This window comes from Schistocerca serialis, unplaced genomic scaffold, assembly GCF_023864345.2.
Source record: "Schistocerca serialis cubense isolate TAMUIC-IGC-003099 unplaced genomic scaffold, iqSchSeri2.2 HiC_scaffold_713, whole genome shotgun sequence".
NCBI lineage: Eukaryota > Metazoa > Arthropoda > Insecta > Orthoptera > Acrididae > Schistocerca > Schistocerca serialis.
The window spans coordinates 13,039-27,295 of record NW_026048314.1 but is presented as its reverse complement, the minus strand read 5'-3'; the positions used below and the strand labels follow the sequence as shown (position 1 = coordinate 27,295).

The following is a 14,257-nucleotide window of genomic DNA, read 5'->3' as shown; positions in this document are numbered from 1 at the left end:
CCAGTACTGCAGAAATCAGTCGCAGGCCCACGAACGCGCCCCCGTCATTTTGTCGCGTCGTCGCCGTCTTTGTGAGTACACAGGTGTGCTTGAAAGTGTTGGACACAGCGAGCATTCATTTCTTTCTAAGAAGCGCAATTCAGTTCATTCGAGTGTGGCAAAAGCAGTGGTGCAGCGTTTCTTTTCTTAAGATCTCGCAGCTGCTTGCAAGTATGGCCATCGTTTAAGACGACACAAAACTAGCGTCAGCGGTGCGTCAGTGGGAAGTCGGTGAAGTCGCCATTGGAGCCATAAGCCAGGAATAATGACACGCGAATCACTCGCACACCATGCAGCATGTACTACAACGCTCGGCTGAGGGACCGGATAGCCCAGTCGGTAGAGCGCTGTACCTTCAACCAAAGGGTCCCGGGTTCAAGCCCCCGTCCAGGCGAAAATTAATACACTGTCGTAACGGCCAATGTGCTGGCAACGAAAGCGCTACAGAAACGAGTGAGGCCATATCGTGTTCTGCCATCAGATTGCTTGCAAAGGAGCAGTTGCACTTGTCGAGACCACGCCTCTGCGACCGGCAGTCGTGGCCGAGTGGTTAAGGCGTCTGACTAGAAATCAGATTCCCTGTGGGAGCGTAGGTTCGAGTCCTACCGACTGCGTTTCTTTTTTGTGTCAAGAGGTGGAGAACATCTCCAACGGAACCGTGAAATGAGCGAATACGTGGGAAACACTGCATTCGAGACGCTTGTAAAATTTACAATTGTCCAGTGAGTGTCGACAAAACACGTAGCTCCTCTGCTGTAATATATGAGACGTACAAACTGCTGCAATTTGACTTTACATCGTGTGTCAGCTTTCTTCGATAGCCTGTTACGAGCCTAGCGTGATGAGTTTATAGACAGCAGTCAGACGACGTTTGAATAGTAACAGCTCCACGCAACGATTACCCAACAGTAAAGGACATGAGGCAATGTGTCAGTATGCGTAGTGGGAGGGGTGATCACGTGATGTGAGCCCGGATAGCTCAGTCGGTAGAGCATTAGGCTTTTAACCTAAGGGTCCAGGGTTCAAGTCCCTGTTCGGGCGGAAATTTTAATACTTTGGTAGAAGCACGTGTAGTAGCGGTGTAAGCACTACAGACAAGAATGCATCTACGCCGTTTCCTGGCACTGCAGTGCTTTAAACGGTACCAGTTGCATGTGTCGGGAGGGTCTTGCGCTACTGGCAATCGTGGCCGAGTGGTTAAGGCGTCTGACTCGAAATCAGATTCCCTGTGGGAGCGTAGGTTCGAATCCTACCGGCTGCGTGCGATTTTGCGCAAAAAAAACGAGCAGAAATTTTCGCATACATGTGACATGCGTGGGTGAAAGCGGATCCAAACCAGTGACACCATTCTCAACAAGACGGAAATTTATTCTTTAAGAATACTGTTTCGCGACGGCCGCTGCCTGTTGTGGCTACCGGTTCACCTCGCAAGGACGCCAGTACTGCAGAAATCAGTCGCAGGCCCACGAACGCGCCCCCGTCATTTTGTCGCGTCGTCGCCGTCTTTGTGAGTACACAGGTGTGCTTGAAAGTGTTGGACACAGCGAGCATTCATTTCTTTCTAAGAAGCGCAATTCAGTTCATTCGAGTGTGGCAAAAGCAGTGGTGCAGCGTTTCTTTTCTTAAGATCTCGCAGCTGCTTGCAAGTATGGCCATCGTTTAAGACGACACAAAACTAGCGTCAGCGGTGCGTCAGTGGGAAGTCGGTGAAGTCGCCATTGGAGCCATAAGCCAGGAATAATGACACGCGAATCACTCGCACACCATGCAGCATGTACTACAACGCTCGGCTGAGGGACCGGATAGCCCAGTCGGTAGAGCGCTGTACCTTCAACCAAAGGGTCCCGGGTTCAAGCCCCCGTCCAGGCGAAAATTAATACACTGTCGTAACGGCCAATGTGCTGGCAACGAAAGCGCTACAGAAACGAGTGAGGCCATATCGTGTTCTGCCATCAGATTGCTTGCAAAGGAGCAGTTGCACTTGTCGAGACCACGCCTCTGCGACCGGCAGTCGTGGCCGAGTGGTTAAGGCGTCTGACTAGAAATCAGATTCCCTCTGGGAGCGTAGGTTCGAGTCCTACCGACTGCGTTTCTTTTTTGTGTCAAGAGGTGGAGAACATCTCCAACGGAACCGTGAAATGAGCGAATACGTGGGAAACACTGCATTCGAGACGCTTGTAAAATTTACAATTGTCCAGTGAGTGTCGACAAAACACGTAGCTCCTCTGCTGTAATATATGAGACGTACAAACTGCTGCAATTTGACTTTACATCGTGTGTCAGCTTTCTTCGATAGCCTGTTACGAGCCTAGCGTGATGAGTTTATAGACAGCAGTCAGACGACGTTTGAATAGTAACAGCTCCACGCAACGATTACCCAACAGTAAAGGACATGAGGCAATGTGTCAGTATGCGTAGTGGGAGGGGTGATCACGTGATGTGAGCCCGGATAGCTCAGTCGGTAGAGCATTAGGCTTTTAACCTAAGGGTCCAGGGTTCAAGTCCCTGTTCGGGCGGAAATTTTAATACTTTGGTAGAAGCACGTGTAGTAGCGGTGTAAGCACTACAGACAAGAATGCATCTACGCCGTTTCCTGGCACTGCAGTGCTTTAAACGGTACCAGTTGCATGTGTCGGGAGGGTCTTGCGCTACTGGCAATCGTGGCCGAGTGGTTAAGGCGTCTGACTCGAAATCAGATTCCCTGTGGGAGCGTAGGTTCGAATCCTACCGGCTGCGTGCGATTTTGCGCAAAAAAAACGAGCAGAAATTTTCGCATACATGTGACATGCGTGGGTGAAAGCGGATCCAAACCAGTGACACCATTCTCAACAAGACGGAAATTTATTCTTTAAGAATACTGTTTCGCGACGGCCGCTGCCTGTTGTGGCTACCGGTTCACCTCGCAAGGACGCCAGTACTGCAGAAATCAGTCGCAGGCCCACGAACGCGCCCCCGTCATTTTGTCGCGTCGTCGCCGTCTTTGTGAGTACACAGGTGTGCTTGAAAGTGTTGGACACAGCGAGCATTCATTTCTTTCTAAGAAGCGCAATTCAGTTCATTCGAGTGTGGCAAAAGCAGTGGTGCAGCGTTTCTTTTCTTAAGATCTCGCAGCTGCTTGCAAGTATGGCCATCGTTTAAGACGACACAAAACTAGCGTCAGCGGTGCGTCAGTGGGAAGTCGGTGAAGTCGCCATTGGAGCCATAAGCCAGGAATAATGACACGCGAATCACTCGCACACCATGCAGCATGTACTACAACGCTCGGCTGAGGGACCGGATAGCCCAGTCGGTAGAGCGCTGAACCTTCAACCAAAGGGTCCCGGGTTCAAGCCCCCGTCCAGGCGAAAATTAATACACTGTCGTAACGGCCAATGTGCTGGCAACGAAAGCGCTACAGAAACGAGTGAGGCCATATCGTGTTCTGCCATCAGATTGCTTGCAAAGGAGCAGTTGCACTTGTCGAGACCACGCCTCTGCGACCGGCAGTCGTGGCCGAGTGGTTAAGGCGTCTGACTAGAAATCAGATTCCCTCTGGGAGCGTAGGTTCGAGTCCTACCGACTGCGTTTCTTTTTTGTGTCAAGAGGTGGAGAACATCTCCAACGGAACCGTGAAATGAGCGAATACGTGGGAAACACTGCATTCGAGACGCTTGTAAAATTTACAATTGTCCAGTGAGTGTCGACAAAACACGTAGCTCCTCTGCTGTAATATATGAGACGTACAAACTGCTGCAATTTGACTTTACATCGTGTGTCAGCTTTCTTCGATAGCCTGTTACGAGCCTAGCGTGATGAGTTTATAGACAGCAGTCAGACGACGTTTGAATAGTAACAGCTCCACGCAACGATTACCCAACAGTAAAGGACATGAGGCAATGTGTCAGTATGCGTAGTGGGAGGGGTGATCACGTGATGTGAGCCCGGATAGCTCAGTCGGTAGAGCATTAGGCTTTTAACCTAAGGGTCCAGGGTTCAAGTCCCTGTTCGGGCGGAAATTTTAATACTTTGGTAGAAGCACGTGTAGTAGCGGTGTAAGCACTACAGACAAGAATGCATCTACGCCGTTTCCTGGCACTGCAGTGCTTTAAACGGTACCAGTTGCATGTGTCGGGAGGGTCTTGCGCTACTGGCAATCGTGGCCGAGTGGTTAAGGCGTCTGACTCGAAATCAGATTCCCTGTGGGAGCGTAGGTTCGAATCCTACCGGCTGCGTGCGATTTTGCGCAAAAAAAACGAGCAGAAATTTTCGCATACATGTGACATGCGTGGGTGAAAGCGGATCCAAACCAGTGACACCATTCTCAACAAGACGGAAATTTATTCTTTAAGAATACTGTTTCGCGACGGCCGCTGCCTGTTGTGGCTACCGGTTCACCTCGCAAGGACGCCAGTACTGCAGAAATCAGTCGCAGGCCCACGAACGCGCCCCCGTCATTTTGTCGCGTCGTCGCCGTCTTTGTGAGTACACAGGTGTGCTTGAAAGTGTTGGACACAGCGAGCATTCATTTCTTTCTAAGAAGCGCAATTCAGTTCATTCGAGTGTGGCAAAAGCAGTGGTGCAGCGTTTCTTTTCTTAAGATCTCGCAGCTGCTTGCAAGTATGGCCATCGTTTAAGACGACACAAAACTAGCGTCAGCGGTGCGTCAGTGGGAAGTCGGTGAAGTCGCCATTGGAGCCATAAGCCAGGAATAATGACACGCGAATCACTCGCACACCATGCAGCATGTACTACAACGCTCGGCTGAGGGACCGGATAGCCCAGTCGGTAGAGCGCTGTACCTTCAACCAAAGGGTCCCGGGTTCAAGCCCCCGTCCAGGCGAAAATTAATACACTGTCGTAACGGCCAATGTGCTGGCAACGAAAGCGCTACAGAAACGAGTGAGGCCATATCGTGTTCTGCCATCAGATTGCTTGCAAAGGAGCAGTTGCACTTGTCGAGACCACGCCTCTGCGACCGGCAGTCGTGGCCGAGTGGTTAAGGCGTCTGACTAGAAATCAGATTCCCTCTGGGAGCGTAGGTTCGAGTCCTACCGACTGCGTTTCTTTTTTGTGTCAAGAGGTGGAGAACATCTCCAACGGAACCGTGAAATGAGCGAATACGTGGGAAACACTGCATTCGAGACGCTTGTAAAATTTACAATTGTCCAGTGAGTGTCGACAAAACACGTAGCTCCTCTGCTGTAATATATGAGACGTACAAACTGCTGCAATTTGACTTTACATCGTGTGTCAGCTTTCTTCGATAGCCTGTTACGAGCCTAGCGTGATGAGTTTATAGACAGCAGTCAGACGACGTTTGAATAGTAACAGCTCCACGCAACGATTACCCAACAGTAAAGGACATGAGGCAATGTGTCAGTATGCGTAGTGGGAGGGGTGATCACGTGATGTGAGCCCGGATAGCTCAGTCGGTAGAGCATTAGGCTTTTAACCTAAGGGTCCAGGGTTCAAGTCCCTGTTCGGGCGGAAATTTTAATACTTTGGTAGAAGCACGTGTAGTAGCGGTGTAAGCACTACAGACAAGAATGCATCTACGCCGTTTCCTGGCACTGCAGTGCTTTAAACGGTACCAGTTGCATGTGTCGGGAGGGTCTTGCGCTACTGGCAATCGTGGCCGAGTGGTTAAGGCGTCTGACTCGAAATCAGATTCCCTGTGGGAGCGTAGGTTCGAATCCTACCGGCTGCGTGCGATTTTGCGCAAAAAAAACGAGCAGAAATTTTCGCATACATGTGACATGCGTGGGTGAAAGCGGATCCAAACCAGTGACACCATTCTCAACAAGACGGAAATTTATTCTTTAAGAATACTGTTTCGCGACGGCCGCTGCCTGTTGTGGCTACCGGTTCACCTCGCAAGGACGCCAGTACTGCAGAAATCAGTCGCAGGCCCACGAACGCGCCCCCGTCATTTTGTCGCGTCGTCGCCGTCTTTGTGAGTACACAGGTGTGCTTGAAAGTGTTGGACACAGCGAGCATTCATTTCTTTCTAAGAAGCGCAATTCAGTTCATTCGAGTGTGGCAAAAGCAGTGGTGCAGCGTTTCTTTTCTTAAGATCTCGCAGCTGCTTGCAAGTATGGCCATCGTTTAAGACGACACAAAACTAGCGTCAGCGGTGCGTCAGTGGGAAGTCGGTGAAGTCGCCATTGGAGCCATAAGCCAGGAATAATGACACGCGAATCACTCGCACACCATGCAGCATGTACTACAACGCTCGGCTGAGGGACCGGATAGCCCAGTCGGTAGAGCGCTGACCCTTCAACCAAAGGGTCCCGGGTTCAAGCCCCCGTCCAGGCGAAAATTAATACACTGTCGTAACGGCCAATGTGCTGGCAACGAAAGCGCTACAGAAACGAGTGAGGCCATATCGTGTTCTGCCATCAGATTGCTTGCAAAGGAGCAGTTGCACTTGTCGAGACCACGCCTCTGCGACCGGCAGTCGTGGCCGAGTGGTTAAGGCGTCTGACTAGAAATCAGATTCCCTCTGGGAGCGTAGGTTCGAGTCCTACCGACTGCGTTTCTTTTTTGTGTCAAGAGGTGGAGAACATCTCCAACGGAACCGTGAAATGAGCGAATACGTGGGAAACACTGCATTCGAGACGCTTGTAAAATTTACAATTGTCCAGTGAGTGTCGACAAAACACGTAGCTCCTCTGCTGTAATATATGAGACGTACAAACTGCTGCAATTTGACTTTACATCGTGTGTCAGCTTTCTTCGATAGCCTGTTACGAGCCTAGCGTGATGAGTTTATAGACAGCAGTCAGACGACGTTTGAATAGTAACAGCTCCACGCAACGATTACCCAACAGTAAAGGACATGAGGCAATGTGTCAGTATGCGTAGTGGGAGGGGTGATCACGTGATGTGAGCCCGGATAGCTCAGTCGGTAGAGCATTAGGCTTTTAACCTAAGGGTCCAGGGTTCAAGTCCCTGTTCGGGCGGAAATTTTAATACTTTGGTAGAAGCACGTGTAGTAGCGGTGTAAGCACTACAGACAAGAATGCATCTACGCCGTTTCCTGGCACTGCAGTGCTTTAAACGGTACCAGTTGCATGTGTCGGGAGTGTCTTGCGCTACTGGCAATCGTGGCCGAGTGGTTAAGGCGTCTGACTCGAAATCAGATTCCCTGTGGGAGCGTAGGTTCGAATCCTACCGGCTGCGTGCGATTTTGCGCAAAAAAAACGAGCAGAAATTTTCGCATACATGTGACATGCGTGGGTGAAAGCGGATCCAAACCAGTGACACCATTCTCAACAAGACGGAAATTTATTCTTTAAGAATACTGTTTCGCGACGGCCGCTGCCTGTTGTGGCTACCGGTTCACCTCGCAAGGACGCCAGTACTGCAGAAATCAGTCGCAGGCCCACGAACGCGCCCCCGTCATTTTGTCGCGTCGTCGCCGTCTTTGTGAGTACACAGGTGTGCTTGAAAGTGTTGGACACAGCGAGCATTCATTTCTTTCTAAGAAGCGCAATTCAGTTCATTCGAGTGTGGCAAAAGCAGTGGTGCAGCGTTTCTTTTCTTAAGATCTCGCAGCTGCTTGCAAGTATGGCCATCGTTTAAGACGACACAAAACTAGCGTCAGCGGTGCGTCAGTGGGAAGTCGGTGAAGTCGCCATTGGAGCCATAAGCCAGGAATAATGACACGCGAATCACTCGCACACCATGCAGCATGTACTACAACGCTCGGCTGAGGGACCGGATAGCCCAGTCGGTAGAGCGCTGTACCTTCAACCAAAGGGTCCCGGGTTCAAGCCCCCGTCCAGGCGAAAATTAATACACTGTCGTAACGGCCAATGTGCTGGCAACGAAAGCGCTACAGAAACGAGTGAGGCCATATCGTGTTCTGCCATCAGATTGCTTGCAAAGGAGCAGTTGCACTTGTCGAGACCACGCCTCTGCGACCGGCAGTCGTGGCCGAGTGGTTAAGGCGTCTGACTAGAAATCAGATTCCCTCTGGGAGCGTAGGTTCGAGTCCTACCGACTGCGTTTCTTTTTTGTGTCAAGAGGTGGAGAACATCTCCAACGGAACCGTGAAATGAGCGAATACGTGGGAAACACTGCATTCGAGACGCTTGTAAAATTTACAATTGTCCAGTGAGTGTCGACAAAACACGTAGCTCCTCTGCTGTAATATATGAGACGTACAAACTGCTGCAATTTGACTTTACATCGTGTGTCAGCTTTCTTCGATAGCCTGTTACGAGCCTAGCGTGATGAGTTTATAGACAGCAGTCAGACGACGTTTGAATAGTAACAGCTCCACGCAACGATTACCCAACAGTAAAGGACATGAGGCAATGTGTCAGTATGCGTAGTGGGAGGGGTGATCACGTGATGTGAGCCCGGATAGCTCAGTCGGTAGAGCATTAGGCTTTTAACCTAAGGGTCCAGGGTTCAAGTCCCTGTTCGGGCGGAAATTTTAATACTTTGGTAGAAGCACGTGTAGTAGCGGTGTAAGCACTACAGACAAGAATGCATCTACGCCGTTTCCTGGCACTGCAGTGCTTTAAACGGTACCAGTTGCATGTGTCGGGAGGGTCTTGCGCTACTGGCAATCGTGGCCGAGTGGTTAAGGCGTCTGACTCGAAATCAGATTCCCTGTGGGAGCGTAGGTTCGAATCCTACCGGCTGCGTGCGATTTTGCGCAAAAAAAACGAGCAGAAATTTTCGCATACATGTGACATGCGTGGGTGAAAGCGGATCCAAACCAGTGACACCATTCTCAACAAGACGGAAATTTATTCTTTAAGAATACTGTTTCGCGACGGCCGCTGCCTGTTGTGGCTACCGGTTCACCTCGCAAGGACGCCAGTACTGCAGAAATCAGTCGCAGGCCCACGAACGCGCCCCCGTCATTTTGTCGCGTCGTCGCCGTCTTTGTGAGTACACAGGTGTGCTTGAAAGTGTTGGACACAGCGAGCATTCATTTCTTTCTAAGAAGCGCAATTCAGTTCATTCGAGTGTGGCAAAAGCAGTGGTGCAGCGTTTCTTTTCTTAAGATCTCGCAGCTGCTTGCAAGTATGGCCATCGTTTAAGACGACACAAAACTAGCGTCAGCGGTGCGTCAGTGGGAAGTCGGTGAAGTCGCCATTGGAGCCATAAGCCAGGAATAATGACACGCGAATCACTCGCACACCATGCAGCATGTACTACAACGCTCGGCTGAGGGACCGGATAGCCCAGTCGGTAGAGCGCTGTACCTTCAACCAAAGGGTCCCGGGTTCAAGCCCCCGTCCAGGCGAAAATTAATACACTGTCGTAACGGCCAATGTGCTGGCAACGAAAGCGCTACAGAAACGAGTGAGGCCATATCGTGTTCTGCCATCAGATTGCTTGCAAAGGAGCAGTTGCACTTGTCGAGACCACGCCTCTGCGACCGGCAGTCGTGGCCGAGTGGTTAAGGCGTCTGACTAGAAATCAGATTCCCTCTGGGAGCGTAGGTTCGAGTCCTACCGACTGCGTTTCTTTTTTGTGTCAAGAGGTGGAGAACATCTCCAACGGAACCGTGAAATGAGCGAATACGTGGGAAACACTGCATTCGAGACGCTTGTAAAATTTACAATTGTCCAGTGAGTGTCGACAAAACACGTAGCTCCTCTGCTGTAATATATGAGACGTACAAACTGCTGCAATTTGACTTTACATCGTGTGTCAGCTTTCTTCGATAGCCTGTTACGAGCCTAGCGTGATGAGTTTATAGACAGCAGTCAGACGACGTTTGAATAGTAACAGCTCCACGCAACGATTACCCAACAGTAAAGGACATGAGGCAATGTGTCAGTATGCGTAGTGGGAGGGGTGATCACGTGATGTGAGCCCGGATAGCTCAGTCGGTAGAGCATTAGGCTTTTAACCTAAGGGTCCAGGGTTCAAGTCCCTGTTCGGGCGGAAATTTTAATACTTTGGTAGAAGCACGTGTAGTAGCGGTGTAAGCACTACAGACAAGAATGCATCTACGCCGTTTCCTGGCACTGCAGTGCTTTAAACGGTACCAGTTGCATGTGTCGGGAGGGTCTTGCGCTACTGGCAATCGTGGCCGAGTGGTTAAGGCGTCTGACTCGAAATCAGATTCCCTGTGGGAGCGTAGGTTCGAATCCTACCGGCTGCGTGCGATTTTGCGCAAAAAAAACGAGCAGAAATTTTCGCATACATGTGACATGCGTGGGTGAAAGCGGATCCAAACCAGTGACACCATTCTCAACAAGACGGAAATTTATTCTTTAAGAATACTGTTTCGCGACGGCCGCTGCCTGTTGTGGCTACCGGTTCACCTCGCAAGGACGCCAGTACTGCAGAAATCAGTCGCAGGCCCACGAACGCGCCCCCGTCATTTTGTCGCGTCGTCGCCGTCTTTGTGAGTACACAGGTGTGCTTGAAAGTGTTGGACACAGCGAGCATTCATTTCTTTCTAAGAAGCGCAATTCAGTTCATTCGAGTGTGGCAAAAGCAGTGGTGCAGCGTTTCTTTTCTTAAGATCTCGCAGCTGCTTGCAAGTATGGCCATCGTTTAAGACGACACAAAACTAGCGTCAGCGGTGCGTCAGTGGGAAGTCGGTGAAGTCGCCATTGGAGCCATAAGCCAGGAATAATGACACGCGAATCACTCGCACACCATGCAGCATGTACTACAACGCTCGGCTGAGGGACCGGATAGCCCAGTCGGTAGAGCGCTGTACCTTCAACCAAAGGGTCCCGGGTTCAAGCCCCCGTCCAGGCGAAAATTAATACACTGTCGTAACGGCCAATGTGCTGGCAACGAAAGCGCTACAGAAACGAGTGAGGCCATATCGTGTTCTGCCATCAGATTGCTTGCAAAGGAGCAGTTGCACTTGTCGAGACCACGCCTCTGCGACCGGCAGTCGTGGCCGAGTGGTTAAGGCGTCTGACTAGAAATCAGATTCCCTCTGGGAGCGTAGGTTCGATTCCTACCGACTGCGTTTCTTTTTTGTGTCAAGAGGTGGAGAACATCTCCAACGGAACCGTGAAATGAGCGAATACGTGGGAAACACTGCATTCGAGACGCTTGTAAAATTTACAATTGTCCAGTGAGTGTCGACAAAACACGTAGCTCCTCTGCTGTAATATATGAGACGTACAAACTGCTGCAATTTGACTTTACATCGTGTGTCAGCTTTCTTCGATAGCCTGTTACGAGCCTAGCGTGATGAGTTTATAGACAGCAGTCAGACGACGTTTGAATAGTAACAGCTCCACGCAACGATTACCCAACAGTAAAGGACATGAGGCAATGTGTCAGTATGCGTAGTGGGAGGGGTGATCACGTGATGTGAGCCCGGATAGCTCAGTCGGTAGAGCATTAGGCTTTTAACCTAAGGGTCCAGGGTTCAAGTCCCTGTTCGGGCGGAAATTTTAATACTTTGGTAGAAGCACGTGTAGTAGCGGTGTAAGCACTACAGACAAGAATGCATCTACGCCGTTTCCTGGCACTGCAGTGCTTTAAACGGTACCAGTTGCATGTGTCGGGAGGGTCTTGCGCTACTGGCAATCGTGGCCGAGTGGTTAAGGCGTCTGACTCGAAATCAGATTCCCTGTGGGAGCGTAGGTTCGAATCCTACCGGCTGCGTGCGATTTTGCGCAAAAAAAACGAGCAGAAATTTTCGCATACATGTGACATGCGTGGGTGAAAGCGGATCCAAACCAGTGACACCATTCTCAACAAGACGGAAATTTATTCTTTAAGAATACTGTTTCGCGACGGCCGCTGCCTGTTGTGGCTACCGGTTCACCTCGCAAGGACGCCAGTACTGCAGAAATCAGTCGCAGGCCCACGAACGCGCCCCCGTCATTTTGTCGCGTCGTCGCCGTCTTTGTGAGTACACAGGTGTGCTTGAAAGTGTTGGACACAGCGAGCATTCATTTCTTTCTAAGAAGCGCAATTCAGTTCATTCGAGTGTGGCAAAAGCAGTGGTGCAGCGTTTCTTTTCTTAAGATCTCGCAGCTGCTTGCAAGTATGGCCATCGTTTAAGACGACACAAAACTAGCGTCAGCGGTGCGTCAGTGGGAAGTCGGTGAAGTCGCCATTGGAGCCATAAGCCAGGAATAATGACACGCGAATCACTCGCACACCATGCAGCATGTACTACAACGCTCGGCTGAGGGACCGGATAGCCCAGTCGGTAGAGCGCTGTACCTTCAACCAAAGGGTCCCGGGTTCAAGCCCCCGTCCAGGCGAAAATTAATACACTGTCGTAACGGCCAATGTGCTGGCAACGAAAGCGCTACAGAAACGAGTGAGGCCATATCGTGTTCTGCCATCAGATTGCTTGCAAAGGAGCAGTTGCACTTGTCGAGACCACGCCTCTGCGACCGGCAGTCGTGGCCGAGTGGTTAAGGCGTCTGACTAGAAATCAGATTCCCTCTGGGAGCGTAGGTTCGAGTCCTACCGACTGCGTTTCTTTTTTGTGTCAAGAGGTGGAGAACATCTCCAACGGAACCGTGAAATGAGCGAATACGTGGGAAACACTGCATTCGAGACGCTTGTAAAATTTACAATTGTCCAGTGAGTGTCGACAAAACACGTAGCTCCTCTGCTGTAATATATGAGACGTACAAACTGCTGCAATTTGACTTTACATCGTGTGTCAGCTTTCTTCGATAGCCTGTTACGAGCCTAGCGTGATGAGTTTATAGACAGCAGTCAGACGACGTTTGAATAGTAACAGCTCCACGCAACGATTACCCAACAGTAAAGGACATGAGGCAATGTGTCAGTATGCGTAGTGGGAGGGGTGATCACGTGATGTGAGCCCGGATAGCTCAGTCGGTAGAGCATTAGGCTTTTAACCTGAGGGTCCAGGGTTCAAGTCCCTGTTCGGGCGGGAATTTTAATACTTTGGTAGCCGCACGTGTAGTAGCGGTGTAAGCACTACGGAAAAGAATGCATCTACGCCGTTTCCTGGCACTGCAGTGCTTTAAACGGTACCAGTTGCATGTGTCGGGAGGGTCTTGCGCTACTGGCAATCGTGGCCGAGTGGTTAAGGCGTCTGACTCGAAATCAGATTCCCTGTGGGAGCGTAGGTTCGAATCCTACCGGCTGCGTGCGATTTTGCGCAAAAAAAACGAGCAGAAATTTTCGCATACATGTGACATGCGTGGGTGAAAGCGGATCCAAACCAGTGACACCATTCTCAACAAGACGGAAATTTATTCTTTAAGAATACTGTTTCGCGACGGCCGCTGCCTGTTGTGGCTACCGGTTCACCTCGCAAGGACGCCAGTACTGCAGAAATCAGTCGCAGGCCCACGAACGCGCCCCCGTCATTTTGTCGCGTCGTCGCCGTCTTTGTGAGTACACAGGTGTGCTTGAAAGTGTTGGACACAGCGAGCATTCATTTCTTTCTAAGAAGCGCAATTCAGTTCATTCGAGTGTGGCAAAAGCAGTGGTGCAGCGTTTCTTTTCTTAAGATCTCGCAGCTGCTTGCAAGTATGGCCATCGTTTAAGACGACACAAAACTAGCGTCAGCGGTGCGTCAGTGGGAAGTCGGTGAAGTCGCCATTGGAGCCATAAGCCAGGAATAATGACACGCGAATCACTCGCACACCATGCAGCATGTACTACAACGCTCGGCTGAGGGACCGGATAGCCCAGTCGGTAGAGCGCTGTACCTTCAACCAAAGGGTCCCGGGTTCAAGCCCCCGTCCAGGCGAAAATTAATACACTGTCGTAACGGCCAATGTGCTGGCAACGAAAGCGCTACAGAAACGAGTGAGGCCATATCGTGTTCTGCCATCAGATTGCTTGCAAAGGAGCAGTTGCACTTGTCGAGACCACGCCTCTGCGACCGGCAGTCGTGGCCGAGTGGTTAAGGCGTCTGACTAGAAATCAGATTCCCTCTGGGAGCGTAGGTTCGAGTCCTACCGACTGCGTTTCTTTTTTGTGTCAAGAGGTGGAGAACATCTCCAACGGAACCGTGAAATGAGCGAATACGTGGGAAACACTGCATTCGAGACGCTTGTAAAATTTACAATTGTCCAGTGAGTGTCGACAAAACACGTAGCTCCTCTGCTGTAATATATGAGACGTACAAACTGCTGCAATTTGACTTTACATCGTGTGTCAGCTTTCTTCGATAGCCTGTTACGAGCCTAGCGTGATGAGTTTATAGACAGCAGTCAGACGACGTTTGAATAGTAACAGCTCCACGCAACGATTACCCAACAGTAAAGGACATGAGGCAATGTGTCAGTATGCGTAG

The 14,257-nt window shown here is 50.5% G+C and overlaps 28 non-coding genes across 28 annotated transcripts; all 28 read left to right on the top strand.

Annotated features, from left to right (window-relative positions):
* Positions 1-571: 571 nt before the first annotated feature.
* On the top strand, positions 572-653 carry Trnas-aga (transfer RNA serine (anticodon AGA)). Its single transcript has one exon. It is a non-coding gene; the product is annotated as a tRNA-Ser (tRNA).
* Positions 654-1,007: 354 nt separating this feature from the next.
* On the top strand, positions 1,008-1,080 carry Trnak-uuu (transfer RNA lysine (anticodon UUU)). The gene has a single exon. It is a non-coding gene; the product is annotated as a tRNA-Lys (tRNA).
* Positions 1,081-1,218: 138 nt separating this feature from the next.
* Trnas-cga (transfer RNA serine (anticodon CGA)) lies at positions 1,219-1,300 on the top strand. The gene has a single exon. It is a non-coding gene; the product is annotated as a tRNA-Ser (tRNA).
* A 746-nt stretch (positions 1,301-2,046) lies between these two features.
* Trnas-aga (transfer RNA serine (anticodon AGA)) lies at positions 2,047-2,128 on the top strand. Its single transcript has one exon. It is a non-coding gene; the product is annotated as a tRNA-Ser (tRNA).
* Positions 2,129-2,482: 354 nt separating this feature from the next.
* On the top strand, positions 2,483-2,555 carry Trnak-uuu (transfer RNA lysine (anticodon UUU)). Its single transcript has one exon. It is a non-coding gene; the product is annotated as a tRNA-Lys (tRNA).
* Positions 2,556-2,693: 138 nt separating this feature from the next.
* Positions 2,694-2,775, top strand: Trnas-cga (transfer RNA serine (anticodon CGA)). The gene has a single exon. It is a non-coding gene; the product is annotated as a tRNA-Ser (tRNA).
* A 746-nt stretch (positions 2,776-3,521) lies between these two features.
* Trnas-aga (transfer RNA serine (anticodon AGA)) lies at positions 3,522-3,603 on the top strand. Its single transcript has one exon. It is a non-coding gene; the product is annotated as a tRNA-Ser (tRNA).
* A 354-nt stretch (positions 3,604-3,957) lies between these two features.
* Trnak-uuu (transfer RNA lysine (anticodon UUU)) lies at positions 3,958-4,030 on the top strand. Its single transcript has one exon. It is a non-coding gene; the product is annotated as a tRNA-Lys (tRNA).
* Positions 4,031-4,168: 138 nt separating this feature from the next.
* On the top strand, positions 4,169-4,250 carry Trnas-cga (transfer RNA serine (anticodon CGA)). The gene has a single exon. It is a non-coding gene; the product is annotated as a tRNA-Ser (tRNA).
* A 746-nt stretch (positions 4,251-4,996) lies between these two features.
* Trnas-aga (transfer RNA serine (anticodon AGA)) lies at positions 4,997-5,078 on the top strand. The gene has a single exon. It is a non-coding gene; the product is annotated as a tRNA-Ser (tRNA).
* Positions 5,079-5,432: 354 nt separating this feature from the next.
* Trnak-uuu (transfer RNA lysine (anticodon UUU)) lies at positions 5,433-5,505 on the top strand. Its single transcript has one exon. It is a non-coding gene; the product is annotated as a tRNA-Lys (tRNA).
* Positions 5,506-5,643: 138 nt separating this feature from the next.
* Positions 5,644-5,725, top strand: Trnas-cga (transfer RNA serine (anticodon CGA)). Its single transcript has one exon. It is a non-coding gene; the product is annotated as a tRNA-Ser (tRNA).
* Positions 5,726-6,471: 746 nt separating this feature from the next.
* On the top strand, positions 6,472-6,553 carry Trnas-aga (transfer RNA serine (anticodon AGA)). The gene has a single exon. It is a non-coding gene; the product is annotated as a tRNA-Ser (tRNA).
* A 354-nt stretch (positions 6,554-6,907) lies between these two features.
* Trnak-uuu (transfer RNA lysine (anticodon UUU)) lies at positions 6,908-6,980 on the top strand. Its single transcript has one exon. It is a non-coding gene; the product is annotated as a tRNA-Lys (tRNA).
* Positions 6,981-7,118: 138 nt separating this feature from the next.
* On the top strand, positions 7,119-7,200 carry Trnas-cga (transfer RNA serine (anticodon CGA)). Its single transcript has one exon. It is a non-coding gene; the product is annotated as a tRNA-Ser (tRNA).
* A 746-nt stretch (positions 7,201-7,946) lies between these two features.
* Trnas-aga (transfer RNA serine (anticodon AGA)) lies at positions 7,947-8,028 on the top strand. Its single transcript has one exon. It is a non-coding gene; the product is annotated as a tRNA-Ser (tRNA).
* Positions 8,029-8,382: 354 nt separating this feature from the next.
* On the top strand, positions 8,383-8,455 carry Trnak-uuu (transfer RNA lysine (anticodon UUU)). The gene has a single exon. It is a non-coding gene; the product is annotated as a tRNA-Lys (tRNA).
* Positions 8,456-8,593: 138 nt separating this feature from the next.
* Trnas-cga (transfer RNA serine (anticodon CGA)) lies at positions 8,594-8,675 on the top strand. The gene has a single exon. It is a non-coding gene; the product is annotated as a tRNA-Ser (tRNA).
* A 746-nt stretch (positions 8,676-9,421) lies between these two features.
* Positions 9,422-9,503, top strand: Trnas-aga (transfer RNA serine (anticodon AGA)). Its single transcript has one exon. It is a non-coding gene; the product is annotated as a tRNA-Ser (tRNA).
* Positions 9,504-9,857: 354 nt separating this feature from the next.
* On the top strand, positions 9,858-9,930 carry Trnak-uuu (transfer RNA lysine (anticodon UUU)). Its single transcript has one exon. It is a non-coding gene; the product is annotated as a tRNA-Lys (tRNA).
* A 138-nt stretch (positions 9,931-10,068) lies between these two features.
* Trnas-cga (transfer RNA serine (anticodon CGA)) lies at positions 10,069-10,150 on the top strand. Its single transcript has one exon. It is a non-coding gene; the product is annotated as a tRNA-Ser (tRNA).
* A 746-nt stretch (positions 10,151-10,896) lies between these two features.
* Positions 10,897-10,978, top strand: Trnas-aga (transfer RNA serine (anticodon AGA)). Its single transcript has one exon. It is a non-coding gene; the product is annotated as a tRNA-Ser (tRNA).
* Positions 10,979-11,332: 354 nt separating this feature from the next.
* Positions 11,333-11,405, top strand: Trnak-uuu (transfer RNA lysine (anticodon UUU)). Its single transcript has one exon. It is a non-coding gene; the product is annotated as a tRNA-Lys (tRNA).
* A 138-nt stretch (positions 11,406-11,543) lies between these two features.
* Trnas-cga (transfer RNA serine (anticodon CGA)) lies at positions 11,544-11,625 on the top strand. The gene has a single exon. It is a non-coding gene; the product is annotated as a tRNA-Ser (tRNA).
* Positions 11,626-12,371: 746 nt separating this feature from the next.
* Trnas-aga (transfer RNA serine (anticodon AGA)) lies at positions 12,372-12,453 on the top strand. The gene has a single exon. It is a non-coding gene; the product is annotated as a tRNA-Ser (tRNA).
* Positions 12,454-12,807: 354 nt separating this feature from the next.
* On the top strand, positions 12,808-12,880 carry Trnak-uuu (transfer RNA lysine (anticodon UUU)). Its single transcript has one exon. It is a non-coding gene; the product is annotated as a tRNA-Lys (tRNA).
* A 138-nt stretch (positions 12,881-13,018) lies between these two features.
* Trnas-cga (transfer RNA serine (anticodon CGA)) lies at positions 13,019-13,100 on the top strand. The gene has a single exon. It is a non-coding gene; the product is annotated as a tRNA-Ser (tRNA).
* A 746-nt stretch (positions 13,101-13,846) lies between these two features.
* On the top strand, positions 13,847-13,928 carry Trnas-aga (transfer RNA serine (anticodon AGA)). Its single transcript has one exon. It is a non-coding gene; the product is annotated as a tRNA-Ser (tRNA).
* The last annotated feature ends 329 nt before the right edge of the window (positions 13,929-14,257 follow it).